General features: G+C 43.8%; 1 protein-coding gene across 2 annotated transcripts in view; it reads left to right on the top strand.

Annotated features, from left to right (window-relative positions):
* The first annotated feature begins 998 nt into the window (after positions 1-998).
* Positions 999-14,502, top strand: part of LOXL2 (lysyl oxidase like 2) — an 87,162-nt gene continuing 73,658 nt past the window's right edge. The window contains exons 1-2 of one of the 2 annotated variants that reach the window (XM_090055272.1): positions 999-1,181; positions 2,194-2,247. The gene's annotated coding sequence lies outside the window, so the exon portion shown is untranslated. The remainder of the gene's footprint in view (positions 1,182-2,193; positions 2,248-14,502) is intronic. The other variant, XM_090055271.1, reaches the window with a different exon arrangement.

The following is a 14,502-nucleotide window of genomic DNA, read 5'->3' as shown; positions in this document are numbered from 1 at the left end:
TGAAACACTTCAGCTTTTTTGAAGCATATTTACTTTCTTGTATCAAAATGGTATAGGAATGAACACATCGCCCCCAAAATGTTTCAGTTTTGAAGAAACCGGGTTTTCTTTTTGGAAAGTCTGCTCTACACAGGATCATTCTTCAAAGGCTTAGGGCTGGATGCTTTCCACACTAGAGATGATCTGGATTTCTATGTCCCCCAGGGTTAGGGGCCATTCACATCTGGCCTGACCCTTTATATATCTTTTTCCCCTTTTCCCCCTGTTGCATTCCTATTTCAAACACCCCTAGTGTCAGGTATGTTTGCATCCAGAGTGTGTGTCTGGGGTTTGTTAGGAATTAAATCTTTGTAGTTCCTGTCAGTGTTTTGATAAAAAGGAGGTGTAGATAAAATGGAAGCTGGCCAATTGCTGGGGTAGCCTGTGATGTATATCCAGATTTCGGATATACTTGAATACTTCTGAGGCTCAGCTGTCTGTTTTTGTCTTAAATTAGGGTACCAAGTAGGGAAAAACAGTATGTAGGTTTCAGGGTGAGGATTAATATAATGCCAAAGGGGTTAAAGGGAGATGAAACCTAGAAAAAATAGCCTTGGAGAAGGAAAACGGCAAATGTATGCAAAAGCCCTAGAAAGGGAGGTAGTTACAAAAAGATCCTATGTTAGAAGACCTTGTTTCCGTGTGTTGCTGCAACACTCGCCATCAGGACCCCTTCAATCTGATTGGTGGTGTTAGGCGCTATTGCAAAATAAATATTAAGAGGAATAACACACAGTGAAGAGATCCCAAATGCTTTCTTGTTTAGGGGCCTCCTGGGAAGAAATTCACTTTCTCTGCTCACCTCCTTGCTTGCAAATCCCACTAACTTTTTCCAGTGCAGTGCTCCAGGAATGCCACAGCTCTCGGATTACAACAAAAGCCCATGATATCACCCGTTAGCCGAGGTGGTGTGGCTGAGGTTGAAGGGGGTGGGCCTTGGGAGGGGTTTGTGTGGATAACTCCAGTGAAATTTGCCGGGGGGAAGCAGCTCCAGGGTTTCTGCAGCTCATTTCTGTGGCTGCAGGATATTTTATAAAGTGGAGGGGACCACTTAGAGGCACTCTTAGCCCAGGAGAGTAACTTCGGCACAAAGAGCGAAGGAACAGAGGTCACCCCCAAATCATCCTACCACTAACTTTGAGGTAAGGGCAGTCCTGTATACTGCAGTGCAGACTTATGGCCATAGAGGAGCATCAGACTGATTTGCATGGGGATTTATTTAGCAAGCAACTTAAACCAACTCACTCTCTTCCTTTCAGGCAGAAAGTTGAACTCGCTTGTCACTTTTTGGAACATTTTTATTTCTCCATCCTCAGTTATTCAGCGACTAAATTTAGAGAGGGGAGTAGGAGAGAAGGGAAGCTGGTAAAAGACTTTCTTGCAGTCCTTTTGGAAGCTTGATTGGGGGGCATATAAGTGCTTCAGAAGTTTTCTGTTTTGCAGCGATGTTTCTGGCTAGGTTAAAGTTGTTTTTTTGTTTTGTTTTTTTTCACCCCTTGCTTATAGGAATGAACTGGAAAAGAACTTAATGAAGTGGAGGAAACATGTTGCTAACTTGCCTGCAAGTTGAGATGGACTGTTTATTGTGCAATGTTATTATCACAGGCTTGATTTAGAAAAGAAGGCAGATTACATGTAGCAAGGCATGTAAATCTTCCCAATCTAACCCTTCAGAAGTAGTTTGAATTATCTTGTCTGAATACATGCCTCTCAGAAGGAAAAACTGTCAACACAGATGCTCCCTATCTGTAGATGGTATGACAAATAAAAAGCTGATTTTCATACAGGGCAGCTTCTTTCTCTGAGTGTGCTAAAATTCTGGTGAATTCAAAGTTGCGCTCTGCTCTTTGCAGAAAGACCTTACACTGAATAGAAATTCTTTCTTAGAGGATCTTTAGACTATCTTATCTTGAGCTCACATAGGGTGCAGAATGACTTTCAGCTTCTGATTATCATGAGATCGAGATGTGCGGGCTACTTAGGGAGGACACCAGACGTGCCATTGGTCTGGGAGTATGAGTCTGCAGCATTACAACTTGAGACAGGCTCTTTGTGAAATCATTGCAGCTCTCTTATGGACTCTGAGGATGTTAGAGAAGCAGAGTGCTTTTCTTCTTTTTTCAGACTGAACAACTCCTACTTGGTCTCAAACAGGTGTCACTGTCTGCAGCTCTGGAGGGGAACTTGAGACCAAGGAGCTTCAGAAAGGTGCGCTTAGATTAGAAAAACCTTCCTTGATTATCTGTGAGTATAGAGGGGAAAAATCAATTAACCTCCCAGTCAGCAATCAATTCATCAGGATGATGCTGCACTGTTTTCAAACGTCTGCTTGATAGAGACTGAAAGTACTTTGCTTTAGGCTTTCCATATTATACCACCCACATAGACTATTCTGCTTGCAAGCTCTAGTTCTGCTGCAAAATGTACAATGCAAATATTAGCAAGAGCTACTTTACTAGTAGAAATCAGACTGAAATTACACCACTTGACTTAATAAGATTGTTGGTCACCACCACATAAATGAATTTCATATGGGCTTTCTGAATGGTTCTCGTGTGCTTTCCATGTGCACAGTAAAGGTAATAGGTTTTTCAGCATTAGGCTTAGTATTTGAGGCAGTTCTTACTTTCAAGAAGATAGATAAGGATGTGATTGCATGGAGTCAGCTATAACACTGACCCTTTCAGTCATTATCACATAATTGCCAGCCAAAAGAAGAGAATTTTACAAAGGCAGTTTGCAACCCCATGCTTTGGTCAAAATCTCACAAGCTAGATGGGTTCAGGTCAGGTCACCATTAAGATATGGGACCTCAAGGAAATCCATGTGTTACCAAAAGGCATTTTAGTGTATATTTTTCCTCTTGGGAAGCAATGACCCAGTATGCTACCACAGAGTGCTGGAAGTGCTGTCTTTGGCCCTGTGAATAAAACTGTCCATCAACGTCCTTGAGGTCAAAGTTGCCTGAATATTTTTGCAAGATGTTAACCTTCAGGGTGTCTTTCCTTCTTCCTGTGTCTACATTCCAGTTTCATTTTCTGTCCTAAACCATCACCTTGTGACACTGTCACTTAAACAGCTGCCACATTCCACCCTAGAAATGGTTGCTCTTTTGTGGTAGATGGAATAATTGCACAGTTCACAGAGCTGCTTGTTTGTAAAGCACTTTGGGATGAAAGATTCTACTGTATAGAAGTATGAAATACTTGGGAAATAGGGATGTGTGGGTAGAGAGGCAGTATATCCTGTGAATGTGTATAAATATACAGCATAGTGGGTGAATTTGAGGCTCTGTACAAGCCCTTTGAAATCAATAGGATTACACCTGGGATGAATTTGATCTAGTATTTGAGCTTGTAGATGCCTTCCTGTAGATATGCTGTCTGTAAAAGTTAATGGTAGAATAAATATGGAAAGTATTAAATCAAACTTGGATCGCAGCCCAGACAGAAAACTAGTGGATTTTGGAGAGTGCGACATTGAATGAAATAGGGAAGTATTCTGTATCTTGCATCCATAAGCTAAAATGTCTTGCACATCACCCTATATATAATGCCTGGGGTCCTTTTCCTCCCTGAAATGAGAGCAGATTCCCATTTTGTGGAGGAGCTGATAAGGTGGGCATTTCAGAAGAGCTTTCAGAGAATGAGGTGCTCAACTCTGAGTGAATTTCAATAGCACTTGGGGTCATAATGGGGATCCTGAGAAGCCAAGTGGAATTGATATTAATGGAAGTTCTGTGTTATATAGAAAGCAGAATGGAGCCCAAAGGTGACATCAGAGTTAATATCTGAATAATGGAAATCCAGAAAGCATGTTCATTCCAATGCATAAAGCTGCTGGGTTTTGGGTTGTAGCCATGTTGGTCTAAGGACATAGGCAGGCAAAGTTCTTTGGGTAGATGTGATATCTTTTAGTAGACCAACTAAGGAGTTGGAAAAAAATTCTTGGCAAGAAAGGGCCTGAACAAGGGTGACTGTGCCCAAAAGCTTGCCAAGATGATACAGAAAGCTGCCATTTCTGCCTTGTGAACGCCTGCTAAGTTACTGCAGGCTAAATCTGCACTATGGCAGGGATTTTCCTTGTTTCGTTGACTTAGATATTTGCTAGGGTTCACCACTTCCTGGTGCATGAAGTGTCTACATGCACGTGTGTTCTCTTGCTACGAGTCCTGCATAGTTGTGGCTTTTACTGTGTTGTTCTTTTATAAGCTCTCCTTTCCTTCAAGAGCATATAGTTTGCTCTCGATAAAGCAGAACTGTAACTTTTGAGGTTCTAGTTGCTGCTGCTTCTTTTGAGAGAATTGGGAATGGAGGCAGATGATTGGTCCTAGAGTTTCATTTATGGCAAGTCGGCTCTACTTTCTAAAGCTAAAAAAAAAAAAAGGGAGTAAGATTAGATTTGGAAATTTTTGTCTGTTTGATCACTTTGGATGTAAATTAAGGGTAGGATACAGGTGTCACATCTGTTGCTGGAGGCTTTCCTATTAAGATCATAATCCATTTAGTTCCTAAGATGTGAACAGCAGCCAAGAGTCTACTTTGGCCAGGAGCCTGAGAAATTCAGTCATGCTGCAACCAGGAAGATAGTGCACTCCATTCATCTTCCTCTGTTATTGCCAAAAAGTAGTGGGGGAAGAGAGAAATTCAAACCTGTTGCCAGAATAAAATGCAGTTGAGACAGGGCAGAGGCTGAATCTGTCTGGATCCCTGGACATAAACTGTTTCTACCTAGTGTTGAAAAATTGAACAAGAGCTACAGTTGGGATTGAGCATAAGTGATTTCAGTGGGAGAAGCAGGTATGCGAGTTTGCAGCCCTTCTTTTTCCCTTATACCATTTGAGCGTGTTTTGATATCTTTGTGCTTTCCAACCCTTTTCTCGGGCTTTTTAATGATATGAAGTTGGTACTATTGCAGTGTATACCAGGGACCTGCTGGAATTCATCGGCCTGTAGAATTCACTTGAGTGATACAACTAATAGTGGTGGGTTGATGTTGAAGATGTGGGCAGGCAAAACACTGATGTAAGAAAAGTGGGGAACCAGTTACCAAAAGCTGAACCCTGATTTCATTCAGGGGCAAATTACTGTGGCTTAGCTCCACTTAGTGCAGGGTGGACCACTGACCAGGTGACGTGCCCTTCCGAGAGGCAAGTTCTCATATGTCTCTTGCAGTATTATCACTGTACATCTGTCTGTGCCCTGGGTTGTGTGGCCAGACTTACAGCTCTCTCAAAATCTAGTTAGCATGTTTTTGCCAGGTGAGTTTCACTCTTCAGATTTAGATTTTGGAATGACACTAAGTGCAGTAAATTCCCAGGATTAAGATGATGATTGTTTCTTAGTCATTAAAATGTTGCTAGTTGTAAATACATTTATCCTCCCTGTTCATCTTTCACAGCAATGTAGTCTGTATTGTTTCTTGGGTTCTGTCTCCTGCTGTGAATATTTCAGCAAGTCTGTGAGGTTTTTCTTATTGCCCCACGATGTGAATGTGGAGGAGAGACCAGGAAGTCCTGGGTAATTATTTCACAAAATCATTGTTTTTTTATTGTCAAGCCAAATCTTGTGATGTGTAGGATGGCACTTGGGCCGCAAGTCATTATGATGGCAGTTTGTCACTTTGTTCTAGCTGAAGTATGAGAGGCTCCCCGATACTTTCCCTGCACCTCATACTTGCCAGTTCTGCCCTATGAATGAGTGGTGTTATAACGAATTAATCTTGGACTTTTTTCAAGTGTTACTAGCACTTGAGCCTTGTTCATCATGCAGGAGACTGATGAGATACTGCGTTCCCAAAGCAGCTATCAGCTCGCCACTGGCAGCCACACCTATTAGCAGCCAGCCAGTGTTTTCTGTCTCGACTGATTTTTATGAAAATCCCGTGCTAACTGGATAGCGCCAGTGCAACTGAATGATTGTGGTTGCAAATGAAAACCTCCTGCTGCTACTTGCTAACATCTGTTGGCTTTTCCCTTGATGTGTATGAATACCACCCTCATCCAGAAAATGGTTATGCAGCATTTTAGGTGATATCTCTCTAAAGACATCTGAAATATCACCTATTGACTGATGGATGAGGGTGGACTTGGAATTTGTCGCAAAACCAGGGCACCAATCCTGTATTGCACTGTAGTTTTAAGTCTTGTCTTGAGCATAGGTTGTACCATTGACTTCGGTATACTGGCCCCTGTAGGAGATAGTGACTGCAAGTGTTTCAGTAGCAAGGGATTTGTATCACTTAAATAACTGTTTTCAGCCAGAAACTGGTTCAGGTTTTTGTTAACCAGGCAGTCATTCTAGATAGCTTCATTTAAAAAAGGAATCCAATCAAAAAAAAAATCTATTTAGAGATAAATTGCAGGCATGTGGCAGTGAGAGTCTGCATATACATAGGTAAGTGCTTCAAATGAGAATTATCTAGGGAGAGATCCCAAATTATGAGTTTGCTTTTCTTATGCAGTTGGCAAAGGGCTAAGAAAATATCTGCAGTTCCAACAGTTTTCATTTGGCTTCCTGTGAAGCTGTAATTAATACCTGTATGAATGGCATGTAATGTCTTGGGGAAGTGCTGCTTTCGGAAGCCCTGTCCACTCTTGACCTCATACTATAGTTTGGATTAACACCGCAGCCGTGGTGATATCTGCAGAATACCTGTTTCTACATTACCTGGAGGTAGGTAATTTCCATGAGCTGCTGGTGCCTGATGGCATATGCTTTGTATTCATAGATGTTAGGGTCGGAAGGGACCTCAATAGATCATCAAGTCCGACCCCCTGCACAGACAGGAAAGTGCTGGGTTCAGACGACCCCAGCCAGATGCCTATCTAACCTCCTCTTGAAGACCCCCAGCGTAGGGGAGAGCACCACCTCCCTTGGGAGCCTGTTCCAGACCTTGGCCACTCTAACAGTGAAGAAGTTCTTCCTAATGTCCAGTCTGAATCTGCTCTCTACTAGCTTATAGCCATTATTTCTTGTGACCTCCAGGGGTGCCTTGGTGAGTAGAGCCTCACCAATTTCCTTCTGCGCCCCCATGATGAATTTATAGGCAGACACAAGGTCGCCTCTCAACCTTCTTTTGCGGAGGCTGAAGAGGTCCAGGTGCCCTAGTCTCTCCTCATAGGGCTTGGCCTGCAAGCCCTTAACCATATGAGTGGCCCTTCTCTGGACCCTCTCCAGGTTATCCACATCCGTCTTGAAGTGCGGCACCCAAAACTGCACGCAGCAGTCCAGCTGCAGTCTGATCAGCGCCCGATAGAGGGGAAGCATCACCTCCTTGGTTCTGTTTGTCAAACATCTGCTGATGCACGATAAAGTGCAGTTAGCTTTGCTGATGACTTTGTCACACTGACAACTCATGTTCATCTCGGAGTCCGCTAGGACTCCTAGATCCCTTTCCGCTTCCATGCTACCGAGCAGGTCATTTCCTAGGCAGTAGGTGTGCAGGACGTTTTTCCTCTCTAGGTGCAGCACTTCGCATTTCTTCTTGTTAAATCACATTCTATTGTTTTCTGCCCATTTGTCCAACCTGTCCAGGTCTGCCTGCAGTTGTTCCCTGCCCTCCGGTGTGTCCACTTCTCCCCACAGTTTTGTATCATCCGCAAACTTGGGCAGAGTACACTTCACTCCCTTGTCCAAGTCACTGATGAAGACATTGAAGAGTATCGGTCCAAGGACCGAGCCCTGCGGGACTCCACTGCCCACATCCTTCCACCGACCCATCCACCACCACTCTCTGGGTATGACCCTCTGGCCAATTTGCCACCCACCGGACTGTGTAATCATCCAAGTCACAGCCTCTTAACTTGTTCTCCAGTATCGGGTGGGATACTGTATCGAAGACCTTCCTGAAGTCTAAGTAAACGATATCTACCCCTACTTCTGCATCCAGGTGCTTTGTAACCTGGTCATAAAAAGAGACTAGATTAGTTAGGCATGATCTACCTGCTACAAACCCGTGCTGGTTTCCCCTCAGCATAATTTTTCCTGCTGGGCCCTCACATATGTGAGCCTTAATAATCTTTTCAAAGACTTTACCAAGGATGGAGGTGAGACTGACTGGCCTGTAGTTGCCTGGATCCTCCTTCCTCCCCTTCTTGAAAATAGGGACCAAATTGGCCCTTTTCCAGTCCTCTGGGACCTGGCCCGTGCACCACAAATGCTCAAATATTCTTGCCAGTGGCTGTGCAATGATATCGGCCAGTGCCTTCAGCACCCTCGGATGGAACTTATCCGGGCCTGCCAACTTAAACGCATCCAGTCCTTCCAAGTGACTCTGCAACACCTCAGGGTCAATGCTTGGGAGTATGGCACCTAGCTGTTGTCTCTCTATGAACCCATTGTGAGATTTGTTTTGCCCCTCATATTGTTTCAGGTGGAGCATCAAGTATGGCTCATAAAGTTTCCCTCTATTTGTACACTTCTCGGATGCCTTTGCAGAGAGACTTTTCGGTGGAGAGTGTGCAGTGGTACTGAGATTAAAAAGGGAATATTCAAGAACTCTTGTGTAGCCTTCAAGTCATCATCCTTGAGAAGACTGTTCTGTAGCAGAATGTGTTAGACCATTTATATTATTCAACTCAAATTAATTTGAACACCAGGGATTTTGATGTTGGTATCTTCTGGATTATCATTCTGCTGTTTATGAACAATTTGAAGATTCTCTAAAAGTGTCCAGGGACCTAGAAACCTTGGGCCATAAATTGATTGCATGTTTCTGCTCTCATCATTTTAGAAAAGTGAAAGGAAGAGTCGGATCTTCTAGTCCAACAAGTCACTGTTTCCCTGCCTAATGGCACTTCCACAATTGCACAAATACTTAATGAGCTTGTCAGGCCTTTAAGTAATCATGAGAATCTCTGTCATGTAATGGGCTCGGTGATCTGTTGCAGATAGATGGCCCTTTCTAGGGTTTTGCTAACAATTGGCATAACTGTTAACTCTCAGTCAAGTTAAACCTCTAGCTGAAGTGGCAGGGGCTTTGCTGTTGCTGTTCAGTGTTACCGGTTCACTTCTTACTGATGAACTGATGTCTTGGTGTCTGGGTATATTTTGCCATCTTGAAAACCCTGGAGTAGTGCTTACTCCAGCCCGTTGTGCTCTTTGAAGCCAATTTCTCAAGTAAGCTCTTAGTCCCAATGCAGACCAGGAACAATTGAGGATGGTTGAGGATAGTTTTTATGTGCCATAAGGGCCTAATCTTCCCCCTATTATGAAACTGGCTTCATTAGACTGCAGGTTGCAGTTTTATGTGCCTCTGAATAGCAAGAAGTGTATGGCCCTGCTGTCGCTTCTATTCAAGTTAATGATGAAACTTTCCTCTAATTTTCTTGGTGCTGTCAGGCTCTGCATGGGAGTACTGTGTCTTTCCTAGGGTCAGAGAAAATGAATTGAACCCTTTACATACAAGTGAGATGGTGAAAAGATACTATTTGTAGTACTCCCTCCATTCTACTGGAGCATTGTGCTTGAGGAACTTGATTTATATGGGACTGAATAAAAATCTCAGCACGCACAGTTAATGTGGTACCATTCTGAGCTAGTAAATAGTTACTACTTGACAATCCCTGCTATGAAATAGCCATGAAAATGCAGCCTCTGGTTACAGTCAGAGTGCCAGTTATTCCTCCTCTTTGAATGGATAACCCATTTCATACAAGCCAAATGAAGCAGTACCGGCACCATTAACACGAAGAATTCAAGTTCACTGTTCAAGTTGTTCTTTTTTTTTCTTCTTCCAGAAGTGAGATGAAAAGGTGATATTTGTGTAGAGCAAGGAGGCTGCTACTTCTGGTCACGTTTGAGCTGATCTATTGTTTGTCTGATCCAGCCACATTAAAAAGGAATCCTTGCTGGCAGCCAGCAAGCTCTGCAGAGCTCATGGCAGGGCTTTTTGGGGAGGAAAATGGTGTATTAGCTTTGACTATTGAATTCTCTAAAGAATAACGGTGCAACCTAATCCTGAAGGGAAATTGCTCTGTATTTACTCCTGGCCTAGTGCATTTGTCTGTCTCTGTGATTAGCAAGACTCCAACCTTGCAAAGGGCTCTGTCAGCAATTTGTAGGACCAAGCCTTAAAAACAGTTAGTTCAAAGATAGAGCATAGTCTTATGGCTTAAAGCCCAGGATAGGGAACCAGGAAATCTTGGTTTTTCCACTGATTTGGTCATCTGTGGATGTGACTTATTTTCTGCTCAGTGAGGAGGCCTGCTGAAATTGTGAGAGATGGAGACTTACATCATTAACATAGTTATCGAGGCCTTGGAAGGGAGCTGCGAGACAAAGGGCAATTTAAAAAGGTCTGTCAACCTGCAGTGGTCAATCTGGTTTATTAATTAACACGCCAGCTAGTAAGTACCCAGTTCTGACCCTTAATTGTTTCTCCAAACAGTTGCTTTCTTTGGGTGCAATCTTTCTGCTAAATACATCAAGGACCTCTTTATAAATGTGAAAGAAAAAACAAAAGACCCAAGCTAAAACGCATCCAGATTTAGTTTGGTATGATAAGTGCTCACCTTGAGAGTAACCATAGTTTTCCTTAAAGCTGAAGGTTAGGAGGATCTGTAACAGTTCAGAATAGAAATTGAATTGGAGACTGCCAAAACTTAAAAACACAACGCTCTACATTTTGAGCACAGGAGCCAGACTCTTTGGTTGACAACTCTGACATCCACATCCTCTGTAGGTAGGGGCATGGGACATGCTGGCCAGGGAATAAAAAAAACAACCTAACTCCACAGTCTTTCCCCGCAGCAAATGTTTGTACTTAGTTTAATCTTGAGCCCAACTGATCGCCGGTATAATGCTAATGAAACTTCAGCTGGGGATAAATTTGGCACGTTATATTGGGATTAATGTCATGCCTCTTGCCTCTGCTTCTCAAGTTCCTTTATGGACCTGATAATAAATTCATCATATATTGTTTTTGGCTTTATCAGACTGCAAAAATATTTATCATGTGGGAACTTTCTAAGAAAATAAGAACATCTGGATACTTCTGAACATCCCAACAAGCTGTAAACGCACACTAACACATTCCTTAGGATATGTTGCAACCGTGGGAAAGCTAGATTTCATTATTTCAAAACTAATTGCATATTGTCCCATTGCTCTCTATTTAAAGCAGTACCCTACTGTCCTTCAATTTTGTTGTTCTGAGAAATAAACTTCCTCCCAAGTTTAAAGCTGCTAGTTCTGACTCGCATGTATGTATTCAGTAGGGCTGTGCGAGGCTTTGGATCTGGAGAAGCTTTGAATGCTTCGGGGTCCAAAGCAGCACATCCGGGTCGAAGCGCCGCCTCGTTCAGCTTCCTGAAGCGCTTTGGAGCCGCCTCGGAGATCCAGCCATAGGATGGGGAAACAATAAAATATCTATAACTTTGATGCTTTTTGTCCGATTTGAATGAAATTTTCAGGGATGGTAGACTCTGCAGAGAGGATGAAGCCTGCCAAGTTTCAAGAAGGCAGGTACAGGGGTTTGGGGGGAACAGCACCCCAAATTCTTGAAAGCAAAACTCAAGTCACCTCTAGGCAGTACAGCATGGGGTGAAAACTGCAGGGGTGGCAGCTCTTACTGAGGCCACAAAGCCTGCCACGTTTCAAGAAGACTGGTGCAGGGGTTTGGGGGGAACTGCACCTCAAGATGCGGACAAGCAAAACTGGTGCCATGGGTGCTTGTGGGACTGACTGTGTCTGTCCTGGGGCGGGAGGGGAGACGCTGCTGCAGGCCTGGCTGCTGAGCTGCTGTGTTCCCAGTTACCAGTCAATCAAACGTGATTCACTCAGGGACCAGCTCAATACACAGGACCTAGCTACCACATAATGACTTTGCAGCAATTAGCACCTACAAAACCATGCTAAGGAGAGGAAAGATTCAATACAGACAATCAACTGTCCCAGGACAATCACAGTCTTGGCACAAGTTTTGCCTCTCAGCAGCTAGGGGTGCAGGGCCCCAGAACCCCCTGCACCGATCTCCTCGACAGCTGGCAGGATCACAGCAGGGGTCACCGTCCCTGCCGCTGTCACCCCGCTGTGCCTTGGCGCACACTGTCACCCATGGCACCAGTTTTGCTTCTCCGCAGCTTGAAGGGGCAGTTCCCCCCAAACCCCTGCACTGATCTCCTTGAAACTTGGCAGGCTTTGTGGCCTCACTAAGAGCTGCCAGCCCACCAGACCCCCCTGTGGTGTAACACACTGCCGTGACAGGAGTTTTGCTTTCAAGAATTTGGGGTGCTGTTTCCCCCAAACCCCCACACTGATCTTCTTGAAACTTGCCAGGTTTCTTTCTCTCTGCAGAGTCTACCATCCCTGAAAAGTTCATCCAAAATGAACAAAAAACAACAAAGTTACAGATATTTTATTGATTCCCCGTTATACCCTATGGCTGGATCTCCGAGGCGGCTCCGAAGCTTCAGAGCCGCTTCGGCCGGATCAATGGCGGCAACCCAGTCCGGCGCTCCAGGTCGGATCGCAGCCATCCGAAGTGGACGGCTCTGAAGCCAGATCGGATAGCTGCCGACTCCCACAGGCCTAGTATTCAGCTTGTTTCCAGCATCCAATTTACCCATCAGTTAGATGTGACATCCAACCAAATACAAACTAGTTCAAATCATTTGCAGAGAAAGTGGAAAGATTCTTGCAAGTCCAGTAAGCTCGAACATCTGCTGCGTTACATTGGCACAAATCTGTAGTAACGCAAATGAGTGGTGCCCTGAAGTTTTCGGTTTGCTGTACCTGTTTTGAAAGCATAAGGCAAAGTGCTTCCCCCCGGCCTATAGATTCGCCTAGGATGGGCTTTTCCTGTCAGGATGGTCTAATGGATTGTAAAGGACACTTTTGTTCTTTTAAATATTCAGTCTTCAGTGGAATAAAGATCATCTTGAACCTGTGACAAAACGCTGAGCTGTCCTCATTATGGAGAGCAGCATAACACCGAGAAATCAGTGAGAGCAGCATATAACATCATCCTATGAGACTTTTACTTGTGTAAAAAGGTGTTTAAATAAAAAGAATTCTGCAGTATGACTATCTTTGGGAACGCCCCCTCCCACTTAATTGGCTGCCGAAGAAAAGCACAAAAACATTCCTTCGGGTTTCTGGCCTGGGATGCAAGAGACCTGGATTCTCTTCCCAGCTCTGCTACAGACCCTAGGTGACTTTAGCCAAGTCTTTTCTCCCTGCTCCTCAGTTTCAGATCTGCGAAATGAGGGTAATACTACCTTGTATCAGAGGGATATGGAGGTATCTAAATACTGTACCTTACTGAATTCCATGGGAGAACCAGGGCATAAATCTTGGGCTATGAAAATCAGTGGAAGTCCACATCTTGATTGAGATTGAAATTTGGTCCATCTTTGAACGAATATGTAACGACCCTTTCCTCACAGGTTTGCTCTGAGCTTTAGCTAAAGCAAGTGCTACCCTTCCCCTCGCATTCAAAGAACATTCCTGCCTTTATCACTGATGCTTAACTTCTAAACAAATGCTTTACGCGCATAGATCTGAGAGATGAGTATGGAATCCAAATCTCCTGAACACCAAGCTAATGCCCAGGGCCATGGTGCTGCCTTTTTTGACATCTTGGAAGCCTACAAAATACAAGGTCCCCTGGGCTTCTACTTGTGTCATGTTGTCTCTTTGTAATCTGTGGGTAGTAGAGACATAGGAAATACTGAAGGATCTTTCTTTCCAAGCATCTCTATTACAGATGGCCCTTCCCCATGCTTATGCTGCCTCTGGGGAATATTACAGCTTCAAGGAGCTGGTGAGCTTTTCCCACAGCTGTCTGGGATGGCATCATTTAGAAAACATTCAGCCACCAGACCTCACATGGGCTGTCATGCCACTCCATGTGCTGGCTGTATGAAAAACAGAGAGGAATATTTGAGGGTTGAGGCAGGAAATGAGCTGACATTAAGTTCAGCACCATGTCTGGCTCCTTTTTTTGTTGTTGTTGTCATTAAGCAGAAAATCCACTCCTCCTACCCTAAGCGACCATCATCTGAACCTTCACTTGCTATAAGAAGGCAGGAGTAATTTGATGACTGAGTTGCCAGCTAGTCAACTTGCTGACTGGCTGGGTTGCATACAGTTAGTACCAATAGGCCGGAGAATGTCAGGCAAGTCTGCACTAAAACTATTCCTCGGCATGGTAATATACATTCATACTTTGCTGGTGAAGCCAGATGTGTAGTAATGGAAAGTATGCCTTATGTCATCAAGTTGGGAATTGGGAAAACTCCAACTTTGATGCAAGTATTCCATCTTGACCACATTATTCCAGGTTTCTCTTCCCTCCTGTGTTTTCACTGTTTAAATGCTGCATTTAGCATTTTTTTTATGGTCCATTTGATCAGATGAGAGAAGAAGAAAAATGCTGAAACTCCTGTTTGGTTACACAGACTGTTAAACAGATTAATCCAAAACTGGTCATTGTAAATACAGATTCTATTAAACAGTTGCT

This window comes from Crocodylus siamensis, chromosome 6 (genome assembly GCF_052110815.1).
Source record: "Crocodylus siamensis isolate JL-2025a chromosome 6, ASM5211081v1, whole genome shotgun sequence".
Classification (NCBI taxonomy): Eukaryota; Metazoa; Chordata; order Crocodylia; family Crocodylidae; genus Crocodylus; species Crocodylus siamensis.
The sequence above is the reverse complement of the archived record's forward strand: the minus strand, read 5'-3'. Positions and strand labels throughout refer to the sequence as shown.